Genomic DNA, 21788 nt, shown 5'->3' on the forward strand with positions numbered 1-21788 from the left:
ATACAGACACCATCCCAGCAGGGGGATAAGAGGAAATTGTTTTTTATGAGTGTGTATGAATGAGAGAGAAAGAGATGAATACAGATAAGAAAGAGAAAGAGAGTGTGTGAGGAAGACAGCGAGAGATAGAGATTGGGATAAAGAGAGATAGATACAAGTAAAAATAAGGCAAGAAAGAGAGATAAACAGCAAGATAGAAAAAGATAGGACAGAGAGATAAAGGCCAAAATAAAAAAACACAGAAAGATAGAGATAGAAAGCTAGAGTTAATGGAAGTGAGACTTAAAGAGAGGTGGAACTAGAAAGACAGAGATATATTTGTATGTGTATAGAGTAAAAGATAAATGTAACTATAGAGACAGAAAGAGTAAGAGAGCGCTCTTTAGACAGGGAAAGAGATAAAAATAGAGTCAGAAATGAAGACATACAGAGAGAACGATAGAAATAGAGCCAGAGAAATAGAAAAGACCCGAGGGGAAAAAATTATAACTATATATGTAGACAGAGAAAGATAGAGGTAAATAGAGAAACAGACAGACCCTTAGACAGGTAGATAATAGAGAGAAAGATGCATGAAGAAATAGAGCTGGAGGGAAAATAAGGATGGAGACAATGGAGAGTGAGAGATGTAGAGAGAAATAAAGAGAGAGAGAGAAATGAAGAGAGAGAGAGAGAGCTAAAGTGACAGAGAGATAGATAGAAAAAAATGATATTTCAGAGAGAGAGAAAAAGATAAAGCTAAAGATAGAGTTTGACCGAGATAGTTAAATGTAGAAATAGAGAAAGAGAAAAAAATAGATGTAGTGTTAAAGAAAGAGGGAGCGACAGACGCAGGTAGAGAAAGAGAAAGATATAAACATGAAAATCGAGAAAGCTAGAAAGTAAAAACGAAGATATAGAAAATTGGAGTTAAAGATAGAGGGAAAAAGAGCTAGAAAGATGAACAGAAAAATAGAGAAAGAGGGAGTTAAACATTGATAGCAATAGAGCTACCGAGATACAGATAGGGAGATATAGAGAAAGAGAGAGAGAGAGGTGGCTGGATAGTGAAAAAAAAAATACAGTGCAGTAACACGAAGACTCCCTCCTGGTGGTCTACGGTCACAACCTCCAGACCCAATCAGGACCAAACGTGGAAAAGCTAAAGTGTGGCTGCTATGCGGCCGCCCTGCCTTGTGAAAGAAGCGTAGAGCCCCGACATGGCCGCTTCCGGTGGCCCGGCGGCGGCTTTTTTGTGGCTAATGTTCTTTCGGACTCACTCGAGCAAAAGAGGCTTTTGCATTCAGAGCTTTCAAAAGAACAGAAACTGGAGCACAGCACACATGAAAAAAAAAGGAAAAGGGAACAAAAGAGACCGAAAAATCGACTGTGTGACAAACAAGCGAGAGTTTTTCCTACGATGCAAACAAATCGGTTACTGGATTACTTTGCCCGATTTATGAATTTTTTGTTCTCATTTTGATTAATTTTGGATTTGTTTTTCCACATAAAAATTAAGTTTTTCTACCCGGGCTTTTTGAACGAGAAGCTGCAAACATTAAAGCCCCAGTATTAAATATTTGACCACTAGATGGCACTGTATTGTCTAATGCGAAAAAAACAACAGTGGCAAGAGCACAGCGTAGCAGCAAGATGCCAGGCAAACATGGCGGCTTCTAGGTAGGTAAAATAAATATCAATTTCTCGTATTCATTAGTATGACAGATAGTTCATGTATTTTTGCCTAGAATTCAAATCAATGTTTCATTTTTACTGAGTGAAAATTTTCTGTACCACCAAGCAGCACTAAGTTTTACACACTGTCCCTTTAAGGAAATAAATATACAAGCATGTACAAATAAATCAAAATAACTACTATAAAAGTGATAAAAAGAAAAAGGAAAATGATAAAAAATAAAATACATAAAAAGGCGACAAATTATAATCATATATTGAAATAGGAAAAATAACAAAAAACAGATATAATTGAAAAAGATATTTAAAAAGGTGGTGGAAAAATAACAGCATTTTCTGTTTACTTGATGTGATATTTTTACTTGAGAATATTATTTTTCCAATATAATATTTTATCATTTTAATTGACTTCATGCTATACAAAGAATAGTAAAAACATATAAATACTAAAATACAATTAAAAAAAGAAGAAGGAAAATTTAATAAGCTAACAAATATCCTTTCATTTGTTTTATTAATTCTTGCCCTTTTTTATTTAGGAATTATGTTTTTGTAGAATGTAACAGAAAGCATTGATGAAACAAATATACAAAGAAAGGCAAAAATATATTTTAAAATAAGAACCATAAACTGAGTAAAAATATGAAAGTATGTGCCAGTTAAAAAATAAAAACATGGAAACAATTATTTTTTTTAAAATATTTTTCTTGATGTAGATGTATCAAGCAGGCACATAACGATGAAAAAAAGCATAGTATAATCATAAAATCAGAGAATATTTAAAACACCACTTGAAAAATGAGCAAAATAGTAATTATATTTGTTATTCAAAACTTTAACTAGGATTTTGATACGTAATATCACAAACAGTGTTGGGCATGTTACTTAAAAGTTATGGTTACTCACTACTTCTTACAAAAAGTAAGAAGAGTTAGTAACTAAATTAATCTATAGCAGAATGAACTAGTTACCAGGGAAAGTAACTATTTTGGTTACTTTAAAATGAAATTGTGTTCTGTCAAAGCATTTGAAATTTTCTGAGCGCTATTCGAGCCAGTTGAATAGAGAAGAACAGACGGGTAGTTGTGGTATATAACCTTGTAATATTTATTGCACCTCATTGGCAACAGATATATCCCACAAACAGTAAATAATAGAATAAAAAAAAAAAACAATCATCAACTGGTCACGGAGATACTAGTAACTGAAATTGAACTACCGTAAATTCCGGACCACAGAGTGCACCTGATTGTAAGCCCCACCCACCACATTTTAAGAGGAAAACCGATTTTGTACTTACACAAGCCGCACCTGTATATTAGCCGCATGCGCCAACATTGACAAAATGCAACACAAACACAAAATTAACCCATACCCGACACAGTCCAAAAATCACAGCCGGCAAAACGAACGAAAAATGATACCGGTACTTAACGTTTGATGCAGACCTGCAGAGTCCGGGTGCCCGTTGAAAGTAATCCAAGGAAAAAAGTGTATATTTCCAAAGGTAAGGGTGGGAAAAATATATATCCACTATTGTCGGCCGCGTCCAAAAACACGTCTCACCTTTACTTCATTTCCCGTCAGCCTGCGTTTGCCCCGCCCCTTCCTTTTCATTTGCTCGTGCAAAACATATCAGAATAGGTTTCTAAAATAAATACATTACAAAAATATACAGTTGCAAATACATGTTAGACATGGTTACACATATTTACAAAGAAAGTCGGTACACAAGAGAGTTTTCAAAGCTTTTGTAATAATATTATAACTTTCATCCCAAACCGTGCCTGTGAAGGGTAGCAAAACGCTACCAACAACACGCTCGCAACCCAGTAAACGGATCTCTTAAAAAAACATACCGTGCATGTAGAAACCACGGTAAACTGTCTTCATCTTCCTCCTTATAAATGACGTCATCAAAGTCATCTTCCTTCAGTATGGCAAAGAGACTTTGTCATATAGACGTCGTCCCACGCTCTCTTATTCGAAAACACGCGTGTTGCTCGCAAAGTAAAGTTTGCGTGTTGCAGTCTTCCTCGGCACATATATTCCACCGGTCTAAATCGTACCTTTTGTACTCGAGCGGCTGTTAGAAAAATTACATAAATTGGCCGCATCACTGAATAAGCCGCAGGGTTGAAAGTTTGGGGAAAAAGTAGCGGCTTATAGTCCGGAATTTACGGTATTTATTGTCAATGTTGGAAAAAACGCCGTTTTTTTCAGTGACTGGGTAGTCTAACTATTTTTTTATTGTCGTTACAACGCCGCTACTGATGGTCAAAAGCGATACGTTACTTTAAATAAATTGAAGCAACTCCCTGCCGTAGTGAGTCTACCCAGCTCTGTTGATTTGTCATCCTTGTTCATCCAGATTCAAGAATTGCGCCGGTAGGGGCCAAAATGTGTTTGTTGTTTGATGTTATTCTTGTTTTGTCCAGGGAGTGCGCATGTCCTGTTGTAGTCAATAAAGGCAGCAATGCTTGTATTGTCAGTTGAAGGGCAAAAGGTTGTTTAATCATCAGGTTGCGCTACGCTAAGCTGTGCTACGCAAAACCTGCGCTACACTAAACCTGCGCTCTTCGAAAGCTGGTGTGTTGGTTCATCCTTGGTTCAAGTGTCTTTTGCGTTGAGGAACAAGCTATCTGACTCTAGGTTTGAGAAATGCCTCCTAACATACAATCACTGGTTTGAGAAGGGCTAGGATAGTCTGTCTGTCTGTTTGTTATGAAAGAATATTCAAAGTACAGTAGCATATGTCTACGTGACCAGTTGTCTCTCTTAAGACTGTGACGTATGCTACCGAGTGAAACTCACTTCATATTGTTTTACTATCGACTGTAGTTGTGAAGAAAATACCATAAATTCCGGATTATAAGCCGCTACTTTTTTCCCAAACGTTCAACCCTGCGGCTTATTCAGTGATGCGGCCAATTTATGTAATTTTTCTAACGGCCGCCAGCGGCGCTCGAGTACAAAAGGTAAGATTTAGGCCGGTGGAATATATGCGCCGAGGAAGACTGCAAATTCTTGGCTTGTGCATACAGTAAATTAAATTAGCGTAAACATACCCTCATCATGCAAACTGCAAAAAGAAAGGCACATGACGCAGCTTTCAAGCTAAAAGCAATCGAGCAGTCCGATAAAGAAGGAGCGAGCGTGTTGCCAGAGTGTTTTGGAATAAGGGAGTGTGGGACGACGTCTATATGACGAAGTTTCTTTCCGACACTGAGGAAGACGACTTTGACGGCTTCAGTGCTAAGGAGGAAGATGAGGACGGTTTACCGTGATTTTTACAAGTACGGTATGTTTTTTTTACCAGACCCGTTTACTGTGTTGCGAGCGTGATGCTAGCGTGTTTTGGAATAAGGGAGCGTGGGACGACGTCTATATGACAAAGTTGCTTTTCGATGGCTTCAGTTCTAAGGAGGAAGATGAGGACGGTTTACCGGGATTTTTACAAGTACGGTATGTTTTTTTAACAGACCTGTTTACTGTGTTGCGAGCATGTTGCTCGCGTGTTGCTACCTGTCACAGGCACCGTTTGGGATGAAAGTTATTATTATTAAAGCTTTAAAAACTTTCTCGGTGTACCGTCTTTCTTTGTAAATATGTGTAACCATGTATAATATGTATTTGCAACTGTATATTTTTGTAATGTCTTTATTTTAGACACTTATTCTGATATGTTTCCCACGGGCGAATAAAAAAGAAGGGGCGAAAAAAACGCGGGCTGATGGGAAGTGGGGACCGGTAAAGGTGAGTGTTTGTGGACGAGGCAGACAATAGTGGATATATATTCTTCCCACCCTTTGGAAATATACTTTTTTTCCTTGGATTACTTTCAACGGGACCCGGACTTTGCAGGTCTGCATCAAACATTAAGTACCTTAAGACTTAGTCGGGTTTGGGTTAATTTTGTGTTTGTGTTACATTTTTTTAATGTGGGCGCATGCGGCTTATATACAGTGTATGTACAAAAATCAGTTTTCCTTCCAAAATGTGGTGGGTGCGGCTTATAATCAGGTGCGCTCTGTAGTCCGGAATTTACGGTAAATCCTACTTTTAAAGCCCCATTGTGTAATATTTGACCACCAGGTGGCACGGTGTTGTCTGGTACAGTACAAGCGAGGGTCAGTGATACACGACACATCGTGTTGGCAGGATGCCGGACAAACCTGGCGCCGACCTAAGTGGGGAATTTACAGAGTAAAACAAATACAGTTTTCTCGACCTATGATTTTTTTTTTTTTAAAATTAACATTGTTATGATAGTTCATGTATTTTGGCCTAGTATTCAAATCAATTTTTTTTTTTACTGAATGAAAGATTTTTTTGTTGTACCACTAAATATTAGATATTTGAAAAAACTTCAAAACCACAACATCAATGTCTATATACTATTCATATAAATTGCTTAATGCAGTGCAAAAAATAATAATGTTAAACCAAACAAATAAAACTGAAATGCTAAAAATAAATCAATACAAAATAAGGAAAAATACAAAAAACAGAAATAATACAATATACAACAATACAAAAAGTAGTAAAAAAACAACAACAGCACGGCGGCGCAGTGGTTAGCGCTTGTGCGTGGGTTCAAATCCAGCTCCAGACTTCCTGTGCAGAGTTTGTATGTTCTCCCCGTGCTTGCGTGGGTTTCCTCCGGGCACTCCGGTTTCCTCCCACGTTCCAAAAACATGCATTTCAGGTGAATTGGCCGGTCCAAATTGTCCATAGGTGTGAATGAGCGAATGAGTTGTCTGTCCCTGTGTGCCCTGCAATTGGCTGGCAACCAGTTCAGGGTGTCCCCTGCCCACTGCCCGGAGATGGCTGGGATGGGCTCCAGCCCCCCCGCGACCCTAATGAGGATAAGCGGTACGGCTGATGAGATGAGATATATTTTCTCATCAATTTGACTAATTCCTACATTTTTTATTCATAATATTATTACAAAACAAAAAGTAAACACAAGAGACAGGGAAAAGAAAGGGAAACTCCGAACTGTAACAACAAGCCGAGCGTCAAATAAAAGAATCCCAGTTATGATTGCATCGTGTTGCGGCGTGTATCAGCCAGCTAGCTTGACAGGAAAATTCATGTCCAATATTATATTGCTCGCAAAAAAAAGGTAAAATCCTCCCTTGGGTTCCTATGCAATCACCAAGCGCGAAATGAAGAAATATACACCGGAGCTGATTTTCATACAAACGACTGTAAATAAGGACGAACCGGATAGGATCGTTCCTCAATGTTTGCTCGGGTCGAGCGAATGCTGACGGGCGCCAGAAGCCCGATTGCTCCGTAGTGGGAGCGAGCACGTTATTAGGCCTGAAGAGATACCGACACGACCGGGCTCGTCTCATACATTTTCATGAAGGCCTCCGGCGAGAACATGCAGTGTCAGTCCGGGGCTAAACGTGTTTTTATCATGGGGGATCTTATGTTCTTGTTGGCGCGGTACAGTATTCCCTCATAGGAACTATATATATGCACTGTAGCGCAGTGTTTTTTAACTACTGTGCTTGAGGAAATTGCCCAATCTCATCTTTGCAAGAAAGCATGACGTCGTTTAGTACATTCGCTTTCCTCTAGTGATCAGCAGAGTAATTGTAACATTCATCCATATCGGTAGGTGGCAGCAGACTAGTTTTTTCTTCACTAATCATCTATGACGTAGCACAGTATATTTAATAACTTGTAAATGTAAATGGTCTGCATTTGTATAGCGCTTTTTTAGTCAATGAAGACCTCCCAAAGCGCTTTACAATGTGCTTCACACTTACCCACACTCACATAGCATCAGCCATGCAATGCAACTAGCTGCTTATCAGGGGCATTAGGGATTTAGTGTCTTGCCCAAGGACACTTCGACAAGGAGCCGGGAATCAAACCTTGGTCCCAAAATGAGCGCTTTACCTCCTGAGCTACTGCCACCCCTTGGTCTGCTGTTCAAGATTGCACGGAAAAAAAAAAAAAACAACATATATATATATATATATACATATATATACATATATATATACCTAATGAAGCAAAAATCTTGCACATCATCTATACTGTTTAACTAAACAATCAATGGAAAGAAAATCCCAAAATGAAATCAGATTGTATTCAATTATTTAATAATCCATCCATCCATCCATTATATGCACCGCTTATCCTCAGTAGGGTCGCGGGGCTGCTGGAGCTCATCCCAGCTTGATTCGGGCTGTGGGCAGGGGACACTCTCAATGTTTGCCAGCCAGTCGCAGGGCACACAGGGACAGACAATTCACTCGCTCATTCATACCTAGGGGAAATTTGGACCGGCCAATTAACCTAACATGCATGTTTTTGGAATGTGGGAGGAAACCGGAGTGCCCGGAGGAAACCCACGCAAGCACGGGGGGAACATGCAAACTCCATACAGGAGGTTCTCATGACCCAAAAACTGTGCCCCATACACGTTAACCACTGCGCCGCCATGCTGGCCTGGATCAATAATGATAGCTTTAATTTACATCTTGTTAAATATTTTGGGCAAGTACAACTAATCAGGCATTTGGCTAAGAGTATAACAAAAGTAATTATAAATAACTGAATAAAAAAAACACAGAGACATCATAAAAAATCCCATTAAGGTTGCTTCAAACAGGTCAAGTCAAGTCACGTTTATTTGGGACGCCCTTAATCACAAGGAATCTCAAAGGGCTGCAAAGACCACAGGTTATTGCAAACTACAGATTTCCCCTGATCTAAAACCAACATAAAGGCAAGGAAAAACTCAAAAACCTCAACATTAGGTAAAGGAAGAAACCTTGAGAAAAGGTCTCATTTTTTAAGGTGCTATGAACAGCCTGATCCTCATTTTTTGATTTATTACAATATTACCCAGGACTTTGTGTCAAGAACCAGAACAGGATCAGGACCCAAACGCCTGACGTTACTCACACAAGCCTTTTATTTTATGGGAAATGGGGAGTCATGCATGTTAGGCACCAGTCTGGTGTGAAATGATAGGAAGCCGGAGGCCGACGAGATCGATACCAATTGCCCGAGTTGATATCGGACGGATGGGGTCGATACCGGACAGGACAGACAGGATATATAATGAAACAGGATATCGAAAATAAACAGGACAAACTAGACGGGAACAAAACTAGAGAGAATAATAAACAGGACAAAAATAGACGGGAACGAAACTGGAAACCGATATTAAACAGGACAAAAATAAACGGGAACAATACCGAACAGGGAATACAAACAGGATGCCTCCATTGACCAGCTGGTAGAGATGGGAAGATGCGTCATGGCCGTCATAGACTATCTTGACTAGTTTACAGGGTGGGGGCGTCGTTGCTGTCATGCACTATCCGGACAAATTTTCAACATGTTACCATGTTTGTGTACTGTAATGCTAAATCTAATTCACCCTGGTCATGCTGAAAGGGGGATTACCACTTGTGAGGTCGCTTCTCAAGGTTTCTCTTTTTCCTCACGCTGAGGTTTGGAGTTGTTCCTTGCCCGCATGTTGGTTTAAGATCAGGTAATTGTAATCCTGTGCAGTCCTTTGAAACATTTTTGTGATTAAGGGTTATATAAATAAATGTGACTTGACTTGACTTGAAACAGGACCCAGTCAAAGCCCACGTCTTGCGGGGCAGAGGTTAGTTGACAGGCTGACAAAGGAAAAATGAAAGCACTGAGCTTAAATAGATTGAAAGCCAATTTTTCAATGAGCCGCGGCTGGCGCCACACGTGCAGGGCCAATTGGGCGCCATGGCAACCGTGAAAGTTTGGGTTTGTTTTGGGGATTTTAAAACTTAATTTCCCGTTTTTAAAAATCTTTAAAAATAACAATTGAACATTTAAAGCATATAAAAAAAATCATTTGTTGTTATTTTTTTCATTTTGTTTTGTCTATATTAACTTAAAAGGCAGGCAGCACGGCGGCGCAGTGATTAGCGCGTGTGCGGCACAGTTCTGAGGTCGTGGGAACCTCCTGCGTGGGTTCAAATCCAGCTCCCGGCCTTACTGTGCGGAGTTTGTATGTTCTCCCCGTGCTTGCGTGGGTTTCCTCCAGTTTCTCCCACATTCCAAAGACATGCATTTCAGGTGAATTGGCTGGTCCAAATTGTCCCTAGGTGTGACTGAGCGAGTGAGTTGTCTGTCCCCGTGTGCCCTGCGATTGGCTGGCAACCAGTTCAGGGTGTCCCCTGCCCACTGCTTGCTGGGATGGGCTCCAGCACCCCCGCAACCCTACTGAGGATAAGCGGTGCAGCTGATGAGATGAGATGAGATGAACTTAAAAGGCATAATAATTATGAGACTTTAAATTCATTTGCTGAAAAATGACAGAAAAATAAGATCGAAAATAAAAATTGAAATGACATCAGAATACTTTCTCCTTTTCATTTTAGTTTAAGACAAATTGCTGATTTGAAGTGTCACATTTCAGTGAAACATTCAAGTGCTATAAACGAACATTATTGCATGTGCGACGAGTAAGAACAGGAAGCTAAAGTGGTTATCGTCATTATCGCTGACAAATTGCCTTTGCTGCGTTTCCTGCATTGAAAAATCATCTTGAGGCTACCACTCGAGTCACTGACCGAGAAGACTGCATCGTTTCTCTACCGTCATGTGCTTTCCAGTTTGTTTTTGGTCTTCCATGTCCTTAAGGATTTCAAGTCACAAGGTTTTTCTAAACTATATGAGGTCACTTGGGAGTTTATAAGAGCACTCACATCTTCCATACATAGGTCAGATTATTCTGTTGGGATCCAATGGGGATGGAGAAGGGAATCCGGTAAATGTAGGCGTAAGATTTTTGAAAAAAAAAAAAATCTTAACAGGAAAGGAATCTGTATTGGATACCAGCTCAGTGGCTTTGAGACTGGGAGGTCACTGGATTGTGCCTCGGCCGAGTCATATCTAAGACTTACAACATTAGTACCCGTTGTTTCCTTTGGCGCTGGGCATTATGGGTTGGAATTGGGGGGGTTTGGTTGCCTAATGACTCCCGACGACAGGTGTTGAGATACATCGGTTGGGTTGAGCGAGGGTAATGGAGATCCCCTCCCAGCGCCAATAATACAAGAATGTGAGTGTGTTCCCCTTCCCTTCATTTAACAAGAAGGAAAGATCAATTGGAACATTCACTACCTCTAACTGAACACAAAACAAGACTAATATAAGGAAACACTACTATATATATACTATATACAGACCACCCCCCTCTTACGAAATTTGAGTTACAAAAAGCGGTGGATACTAACATTTTTTTCAGGATATCGAAAAAATACTTGGACATTGCTGTAAATTAGATTTTGTAATGTGTTCACCTTTTCCCCAATACACGACAGTACTGTCGTACTTCTTTTCGCCACTAGCGGCGTGTGGCGCTTTGAGAGCTTACCCAGCATCCACCCTGAAGAAGAAATCCAGCTTCCTCTTCCTAGTCTGTGTTTAAACATACTATAGCGTATCTCCAGCACGCTAAGAACTTTGAGACTTTCTATCACGGTGGAGGACCTCTTGAAACGCATCTTCCAAAAGTAAGTACAACTTAACTTTATTCATCTTTATAGAGCATATCGTTTTATCAAATGTTTATTTTTTAATAGAAAACAATACAAGTAACTTATACAAGCCTTAAAGATATTTATTTACACCTTAAACATACATTCCATACAAAATATAACACTGAAGCAAATTACGAACAAATTCAACTTGCGATTGTTCGGAGCCCATCTCCTTTGTAAGTAGGGCAGTGTCTGTATTAACAAAAAACATGAAAATAAGACAACTCAGAAGATGTTGGGACACTCAGTAAATAACTGAACAAAACAAGAATGGACAACAACACAGGATCAGTTGGAACATTCACTACCTCTAACTGAACACAAAACAAGAACGACAATGCTAAATATTTTAAATCATAAACAATAAATTAACAAAAATAAGGCAACTCAAAAGATACACTGTTGAGGCACTTGACTTTAGCCACCTCCCAATGGTCAAGTCAAGTCATTTTTATTTGTATAGCCCTTAATCACAAATAGTCTCAAAGGGCTGCACAGCTTATTGCACAGACTATTATTTCAGACTATTATTACACCATCCCCTGATCTGAAACCAACATGAGGGCAAGGAAAAACTCAAAAACCTCAACATGAGTAAAATGAAGAGTAAAAAAAAAATGTACAATGTTATTCCATATTCTAATTGTTCATTTGAATATTCTTTTTTTTCTTATTTAAAAAAACAATCATACATTCGTTGGGTACAACTATCATCACATGATTTACTGTGTTCGGGAGGAGAATCCTGGCTGGATGGGATAAGGCGAGGAAAAGGAAGAAAATCTGTATCAGATAATGTACGGGAAACTAACAAAAAAAATACTAAGATCTTCAGAATCAAACGACAAAGCTATTCTAACCCTGACTTTTGATACAAATCCCCTCTACATCATCTTTAAACACTAACGATCCAAACAAAACACGAAAAGAAATAAAAAGCAAGATCTGTTGGACTAAAACCTATTTCACAATTATCAAAACATGAAAGGAAAACAAGAAGATAGGCAAAAATACCTACTGGTTCTGACTGTACAAAACAAAAGGAAGAAGACACACAAAACATGAAAAAAAATTCCGAAAAAGCAATTAGCTGTAACTGAACAAAACATGAAGGAGCGACAACACAGGATCAGTTGAAACATGCATGACATCTAACTGAACACAAAACAAGATAATCCCGAATATGTTGGAGCACTACGATAAATGAACGGGAAAAAAAAAAACCGAAAACTTGACAACTCAGAAGATGTTGGGACATTCAATAACTAACTGAATAAAACAAGAAACACTATGCTTAATATGTTAGACCAGTCACAATAAATCAACAAGAATATGAAAATATGACATTTCAAAAGATACCACATTGGGACTCTCCCTAACCAACTAAACAAAACATGTAAAAAAGGCAACTTAGTATATGTGGAACACTAACAATAACTGAACAAAACATGAAATAAAGACAACTCAGAATCTGTTGTACACAAAATTTAACTGAACAATACATGTACAAGGGGCAATAGATGCCCTGTTTAAACATAAACCAACAATAGCTAAAAAAAATGAAAGTAAGACAACGCAGTATCTGTCAAAACGCTAAACTACCTCTAATTGAACAAAACATTGAGGAATATGACACAGAACATGTACCCAAGTCTGGATAGAACAACTTTAGAATGTTCCAACACATTCTATCTGAACAGAACAAAACGTGACAGGAAGACAAAACAAAGAAAATTCCTATATGGAATAAGCACACTAACGGGCTGTAACTGAACAAAAAGATGAACGACAAAACACAGGATATGTTGGGGTACTAATTAGCTCTAACTAAACAAAACACAAAAGCAAACGACAACGCAGAACATGTTGGACAAAACCTATTTCATAATAAACAAAACATGAAGATCAATTGCTTCTAACTGAACAAAACATAATAGAAAGATGACGCAGGGATAAGATTCACGCGTGGAGAGAACAACAAAAAAAAAAATTCTAACTAGGTTTAACATAACAAAATACAAAAGACTACTCAAAAAATGATCTTGCGCGTGGACAAGACATGAAAGAAAGAAGGTAGGTAGCTCGAACGGAACAAAACATGAAAGGGAAAATAATGCAGGACATATTGACACATTGATAGAACAAGCACATGAGTGCCATGATGGAGAGACTATAACATATCCAATCTATCAGAGAGAGAAGCAGCGATCTCACTCCTCATTGCATCATTATGATCAAACCTTGCGTCTGTGAAATGGACTTTTGTTTTTTGAGGCTCAAAAATGGCAACTATATTGTAGCAAGTTGACCCACCCGACGACTCTAGAACAATATAGGCAAGGAAAGAAAATACAATCAAACATTAAAATATAATTATAATAAAGTTTTTTCCTACCTTTTTGCAGTCTTCAATAGTTCGCAGTACGACACACTGGGGTTGCACACAAAAAAAGCTTTCTCTCCTAGGAGTACCGGTAATAACATTTGAAATTTTGTGGTTATTTCTTTTGAATTTGTGATAACTGGGGGAAAAAAATTATATAATCACATTGAAATATATAAAAATATTGTTCTATTGGTAGAAAAAAATTCTAAATTTGAGTTTTTTTTAAAATGTCTCATCTCATTTGCACCGCTTATCCTTAGTAGGGTCGCGGGGGTGCTGGAGCCCATCCCAGCAATCATCGGGCAGTGGGCAGGGGACACCCTGAACTGGTTGCCAGGCAATCACAGGGCACACAGGGACAGACAACTCACTCGCTCATCTGCCCCTAGGGACAATTTGGACCGGCCAATTCACCTGAAATGCATGTTTTTGGAATGTGGGAGGAAACGGGGAGAACATACAAACTCCGCACAGGAAGTCTGGAGCTGGATTTGAACCCACGACAGGCTCCCATGACATGAACTGTGCCGCACAAGCGCTAACCACTGCGCAGCCGTGCTGCCCCTTTTTAAAATGTCTGATCTTTTTATATGTTATATGTTTATATAGACTATTTTTATAACTTGTTTTTGCACAGAAATAAAAAAAAAAACAGAATTTTAAAATATTTTTATGTGATATATATCCATATGCGAAATATGGATTATGTTTCCGTTGGCATGGCTTTTAGCAAATTCTGAGTATTATTTTTCTCTTACTATTTTAAACTTGTTTAAAAAGAGACAATTTCATTGTAATAAGTAAATACTTTTTAATCATTTAAAACATTTTTATACCTTAGGATTTATTGTAAGAATAATTTTAGGATTATATAATGCTCAACAGTGAAATTAATGTGTTTCTTCCATTTGGCAGACATTTTAGCCCCTTTTTAGTATTTTACTTCTTTTTCTATCTAAAACGATATTGTTTTGACTTTTTATTTGGGGAATTCTTTTTAATTAATTTCAGGAAAATAAATAATCCAAATTAAATAAAGAGAATTATTTGAGCTAATTTTGAGTGTTGCTTTTTTAAGTTCTTAAAAAAAATACAATTTTATATATAATTTCAAATGTGCGTAGTTGATTTTTATTGGATTTTTTTTTTAATTTAATTAAAAAAATATGTGTATACATACATATATTTATGTAGATCAGCTTATTCATTTACAACAAAAACATTAAAAAAAAAACAAACAAAAAATTTGCTTCTGATACTCACCATTTGTTGCAGTCATTGATTAATGGGCAGGGAGAGCTTGACTCCTTCAGTGCCACGGACGTGAAAAGACGTTTTTTTTTTTTTTTTTTATCCTTAATTTTCACCAGATATTTCATTTTGTGAGTTGCAGGCTTGTTTAAATTAAAAAGCAAAAAGTCATTATTTATAGGCCTTCAAAAAACGGTCAAATTAAAAACATTTTTGGGATTTTTTTTTGGCTACATGTTTTGAAGCGTTGACATTAAAATATGTATTGCTTATTGGGCTTGTTCCCCCGCTTTTGTACATTTGACGCAAGTAGAAAATGAGTGTGCAGCTTGTAAAGAGCTGTCAAGGACTAAAATAGAAGTCCCGGTTGTTCCAACAACATGGTGTTGTTTCCAGTTATTGTCTGGAAGGAGAATGCTAACGATGGAAACGGATCCTCCGGGTCTGGACTGCACTCTCACTTTGTTCACGAGCTCCTTGCAACACACTCACTCAATGAAAACCTCGGCCTAGGTCCCGCCGGACCACACACAAAAAGAGAATATAGTGAATGAGAGGTATCGTGAGAGAGACAAGAAGATACAAAGGGGAAAGAAAACAGAGAAAGGGGAGAGGAGATAGAAAGGAAATTAAGAAAATGAGAAAGGGAAAGGAGAAGGAAACTAGGGAATGAGAAACTAAAATTTAAAAAGCTAGACACAAGGAGAGATAAAAAAGGGTATCAATGAGGAAACAAGACCAAGAGCAAGCAAGAGAGAGGAAGAGCAAAAGAGAAAGGAATATGAAAGAGAACGAGACAGGAAAAGAAGGAGCGAGAGAGAGAGAAAAACGAACAATAAGAAAGAGGGAGGAAGATAGAGAAAGAATGAGAGAGGAGAGAAAAGAGAAGGAGGGAAATGGAAGAATGAGAGAGATCGATAGAGATAGACAAACAAGAGGCAGAGAAAGGGTAGAGAAAAGAGAGGGTAGGAAGGAGAGAGACAAATGAAAAAAAGCTAGATGGGAGAGAAACATAAGAGACAGAGAAACATCAATATGAGAGAGACAGAATACGTGAGAGAGTGAAAAGCGAGAGAAAAAGACATAATGAAGCGAGGGAATGAGAGAGACAAAGACAAAAAGGGATAAGGACAGACAGACAGACACAGAGAGAGACAGAGAGAGAGGGAGACAGACGGGGAAAGACAGAGACACAGAAAGACAGACAGAGAAAGAGAGCGAGAGAAAAGGACAGAAAGAGAACCAGCAAGAAAAAGAAAAGAGTGAGTGAAATAGAGTGAGATAAAGACAAAGGAGAGAGCAAGAATGAGAAAGAAATGTTTGTGTTTTCGTAGCAGATAAGTGTACTTATTTTATTCATCTATCCCCAGCGCACACATATACAGTATAAATATTTTTTTATATTTAGGATTTTTTTAACAGCTCCAGAATGATAAAGTTTTAATGCAGAAATGATATACATTTTTGTTTTCTAAATTGACAGAATAAAAAGAATGAACCGTAGTTCCTTTATTTTGTTATCAGGGTTGGGTAGGGTTACTTTAACTTGATTACTTTCAATTACTATTGGATTACTCCAATACCAAATATGCTAATAAAAGACAAAAGAAACTAAATATGAATAAAATTACTAAATTTTGTGCAGGCTTGGGGGAGTAACGGAATACATGGAACTGCAAAAATGATGTTGGCAAGCTGTTTGGATTTATCTTCATTTTGTTTAGTTCTGCCGGAGATCAAAGAGTTCAAATCCAGGAGAGAAAGCTTACGACGTGTTGCGAGTCATAATTTTATTCATATTTAGTTTCTTTTGTCTTTTATTAGCATAATTGGTATTGGTTGGAGTAATCCAAAAGTAATTGAAAGTAATCAAGTTAAAGTAACTCTACCCAACCCTGGTTGTTATTAATCCAAAACTCGTTTAACGCCTTTGATGGATATATGCTTGATGACCTGAAACCGTTGTAATCAATAATCAGGAAGGGGGCAAATACTGTAATGTCGAGCACGTCGGCTTGAAAAGGCACGTATGGCCATTAGCAACCCGCCCGTATCTGTTGAGCCGACACTCGCGTGCATAATTAGACCATCATTTGAAGACACACCGCTTAAAGAGCGCTGAATCCGGATTTTGCTTATTTCATAACAGACGAGCTGAGCTTTGCGGTCATTCATTTATTTCAGGTGGCGAATTCGAAAATTGAAGCGCCAGTAGCAAACAAACACAAGCTGGAAAAGCCTATCGGAACAAATTTAATGAAATGCGGCTAATAAAAGTCACTCTATAATTAGTTTTAATGATATTAAATATTTTTTTTTTCACATTTGAAGCTTTTTATTTCTTTCAGGATTTTTCCTCATCTGGTTGTTATGTGCCTCACCAAGTTTTTCTTCTGTTAATGTGATAAGTTTTATAGCATTAGAAATATATACAAAAGGGCGTGTAGACTTTTTCAATGTACTGTACTTATTATTCTCTTTTACAGATAAAAATAAACCAAGGACAGTTCTAAAATTGTAGCTATCACCCCCCCTTCCCCCCCAAAAAAACAATTAAAAAAAAATAAACTCAGGCTATAAAGAAAAATAATTACAGAAAAAGTCTCCTGGAACAAATGAAATATATACAGGGTTACTTAAAGTCACTATAAATATATCTATCTTTTCCAATGCAAAAATATCTTTCCTCACCTGGTTGCTACGTGCCTTACCATATTTTTCAAATAAGCTATTTGATATAATGGCTTTTAGACATTTTAAATATGCTGTAAATTTTTTTAGGGCTTAATTTACTTTTAGTCATTTTATCAACTGAAAAAAAACTCCTACACCCTAACATTTCCTAAATCTAATCTTTGTCAAGAAACCAAAATAAAAACTGAAGCCAGAGAGAAAAAGCCTACTAGAACAACTCTAATTTATTCAGGGTTAATCAAAGGAACTTTTAAAAAACCTAATCACACAAATTGGAATTATGTGAAATAATCAAAGGTCTTTCCTCACCAGGTTGCTCTGTGCCTTGCCAGGTTTTTTTCACTGCGTTAAAAAGTGCTATAGAAATGTAAGATTATATAAAAGGGTACATACATGTTTTCAATGAACTGTAATTTTTTAATGCAATTATTTACTTTCAAATATTTTACTGGAAAAAAAAACTGTTCAAAAATTAAAATCAAACTGGAAATAAAAAGAATATGAAACGCATACTAAAAAGAATTTCCAAGAATTAATAACAATCTCATATCCCCCCCCCCACACATAATTTTGAAACACACACAATAACAATTTCAGATTTTCCCTCACCTGGTTCCTCTGTGCCTCACCATGATTTTTCATTCATTGGATTGAAAAGTGCTGTAAAATTATAAGTATATACAAACCGGTGAGTTAACTTTTTCAATGTACTTTAATTTCTTTCAAGTTCTCGATTCACTGTTCAATATTTTACTGATAAAAGCAAAACAAACAAACCACCAACTGGACTATCTGAATATTTTATTAATATGTAGAAAATGTATTAAAAAAGGAACAATATAGTACATGTCAAACTACAGCTAAATTTCGACAGCAATATTCAAGGTACCCCACAGCAAATCCCCAAATTTCAGAAATGATTTCATCTTTTTTCCCCTACAGGCAACTGTACATTTTCACCAAAATTCAACAATTAAATGGAATAAAATAGTTTTTCTTGTCAAAAAACAAACAAAAAAAAAACAAAAAAAACAGTCTTATTTTATCTAGGCATGGGCCGATTTTCTCAAATTGCAGTATTGCGGAATTAGTAATATTTTGCCGTATTTGTGTAGAAATTTTTTTTTTTTTTTAAATATAGTTTAATAAAAGTAATTGGTACGGAAAAATGTAGACCATGCAAAATTCCCCTAAATTAGTTTGTAAATTCTTATTTTTGTTTAATTCTTTGACATAATTAGTTACACAGTTATTACATAGTTAATAGGGAGCTAGTTGGCTACTTATGTTGCCCTTAGGGCTAACTAAAATCCGTTGGCACCATTTTTGACTTTTTACCTAGGACTCAGATTTTTCTTCATTAGATTTTAGTCCAGTAGGTAAAACGGATTTACTTCTATTGCTAAACCTAGACCTGTCAATCCTCTGTTATCAGTCCATCTGCGAACCTCTGTTTATACAAGGCAAGCCTTTTTCAACCCTGACTCCCGCCTGTCCCGTTTGTCTCCGGCTAAGACCTGTTTTGATCCCGACCACGTCTGCTCTCCCGTCCCGACTTACGAACCATTTTTGATCCTGACTAAGTCTACTCTCCCGTCCTGGCTTACGACCCGTACCACGCTTTTGCTCTCCCTGTCCCGGCTACCGACCCGTTTTTTCGTCCCAGACACCGTCATGGCTCGCTACGAAAGATCCACTTATTCGGATCACAATCCGAGTGCGAGAACGACTTGCTTCCCGCGTCTAGCGAGCACCGGATCCCGGGCGCTGCTTTTCAACAATATGTGTTTGAGGATAATGGATTGCGGCTGCACAAGTGTAGTTCATTTTTTAGTGGACAGACCAGCGAAAGAATAAGACTTGATGCACTGGCTGCGATGCCCTGAGGCCGCAAAGTACAAAGCGCGTAGTAGTGAGCGATTTAAGGTAGTATCTCAAAACATGATTTTTTTTTGGTTCATTTATACAACTTGAACAAAAACACCTGTTTGGCACAAATACAGTGGAAGCTGGAAATACATTTCGCAAAGGTGTCTAAAGTTTGTCATTTTTTCCGTTGTTTCCTTCTCTAGGCAATCGTTAGCAACTCGGCCGCAGGCTAGATTTTGCAGGCTTTTGCTAGCCTTTTGAGTAAACCAATCTGCCCAACCCATCCATTTTGCTCTTTTCAGACGCTCCGGGTGTACCCAGCTCGCTTGAGCCTATTCCTTTCCGGTTTTGAATTATTCTTTGTGTAATTTTGTTACAGAATAGTCTGAATAAATTGACATTCACTTATTTTTTATCGGCCCATGCCTAATTGAGTGTCGTCAAATAAAACAGGAAATGACGCCTTCAGACAAATGTGAAATGTTTAGGTCTTGAACGTAATCGGCAAACAAAAAGTTATTTCGGGACAAAATGCAAAAGTCCGACATACATCCTTCATGAAAAACACTAAAACATTCAATTTTCCCTTTGTTCCTTTGTTATTGTATAAAGCACATACACAATGACATGCTCTACTCCAGGGGTGGGCAACTGGTTGGAGCCGGGGGCCACATTGGGTACCAGAATTTGGTCAAGGATGGGCCACCCTGGAGACGGATCATTTTATTCCCCATTTATGAAGAAATATACTGACGTCCAAATGTTGTATTTCTTTTTTGAAAATAGATTTCTTAAAAATGAAAGCAAAATAAAATAAAGTCCCTGTTATAAGCACAAAATTTGACATTTAGTTTTGTAGTATTTATGTTGTATTATTTTGGAGTATTAATGTGTTGTATTATGTAGTATTTCTGTAGGATTTAGTAGTTTTATTTTTGAAGTATTTCCGTAGTATTTCCATTGTACATTTTTTGTAGTATGTCTATTATTTTTGTAGTAGTTCCATCGCAGTATTTGTGATTTTTCTGTAGTACTTCCATAGATTTTTTTTGTCGTATATCTGTAGTATTTCTGTTGTAATATTTCTGTAATTGTATTTTGTAGTGTTTTTCATAATACTACTGTTGTATTTTTGTATTATAGTATTAATGTAGTGGTATTTTTGTAGCATTTCTGTAGTAGTGTTTTGGAGTATTATTTTACTGCATTTTGTAGTTTTATATTTGTAGTAATTTAGTATCTATCCATATTAGATTTTTTTGTAGTATATCTGTAGCATTACTCAAGTTTGTGGTATTTCCTTTGCATATTTTTCTAGTATATCTTTAGCATTTCTGTAGTATGTGTTGTAATATTTCTGTAATAGTATTTGTAGTGTTTCTGTCATTTCTCTGTTGCATTTTTTTATGATAGTAGTGGTATTTTTTGTCGTACTTTTGAAGTATTTCCACAGTAGTATTTATGTTATATTCCTGCATTATTTTTATTGTATTTCTGTCGTCATTTTTAGTAGTATTTTTATAATATTACCGTTGTCGTATATTTGTAGTATTTGTTTTAATGTTTCTGTAGTAGTATTTTTTTATTATAGTACTACTATAGTAGTAGTTTGTTTTCTACAGTATTTTGTCTTCACAGAATGAAAGTGGCATAATATATTACGTCCCTGTTTTGACCTTTGGTTTTGTAGTATTTCTGTTCTATTTTAGTTGTATACACAAAGGGACAACATTTGCACACACAAAAAAAAAACATTAGTTGTCCTTTATTTAAATTATATATATATATATATATATATATATATATATATATTTATATATATATATAATATATGTCATTTTATTTTGACCATTTCTGTTTGTTGGGCCGGATAAAGAAACCTGACGGGCAGCATGTAGCCCTGAGCCGTAGTTTGCCCACCCCTGAGTATTCTCTGGGAAAATAATGGATGACAAGGGCAAATGTTTACGTACGATGATTTAAACAAGCACATTAAACTCGGGTTGGCGAACGCACCCCATTTATTATAAGTGTTTATATTACGAACGGGGAATCTCTCAAAAGGAAGGTTTTTGGTTTGTCTTAAGTAAAAATTGGACAATGTTATTAACAGTTAACAGTGTGAGGATAGGTTGGAGATAAACAGGCGACAGAATATAGGACAAAAAACGACTTGTAATAAATGTAATATTCAAACATTTTGGCTAGTTTGGGGAAAAATATTGGAATATTTTGGTATACAGTAGATCCCCCAGGTTACGTTGTTCCTAACTTACGATCTTTTCACATTATGATGTGGAATTCAATGTTTTTTCTTTGCCCCCTAGTTACGTCATTTATCCCAACATATG

This window comes from Urocampus carinirostris, chromosome 1 (genome assembly GCF_059441175.1).
Source record: "Urocampus carinirostris isolate Australia breed hairy pipefish chromosome 1, RoL_Ucar_1.0, whole genome shotgun sequence".
In the NCBI taxonomy this organism is placed as follows: domain Eukaryota; kingdom Metazoa; phylum Chordata; class Actinopteri; order Syngnathiformes; family Syngnathidae; genus Urocampus; species Urocampus carinirostris.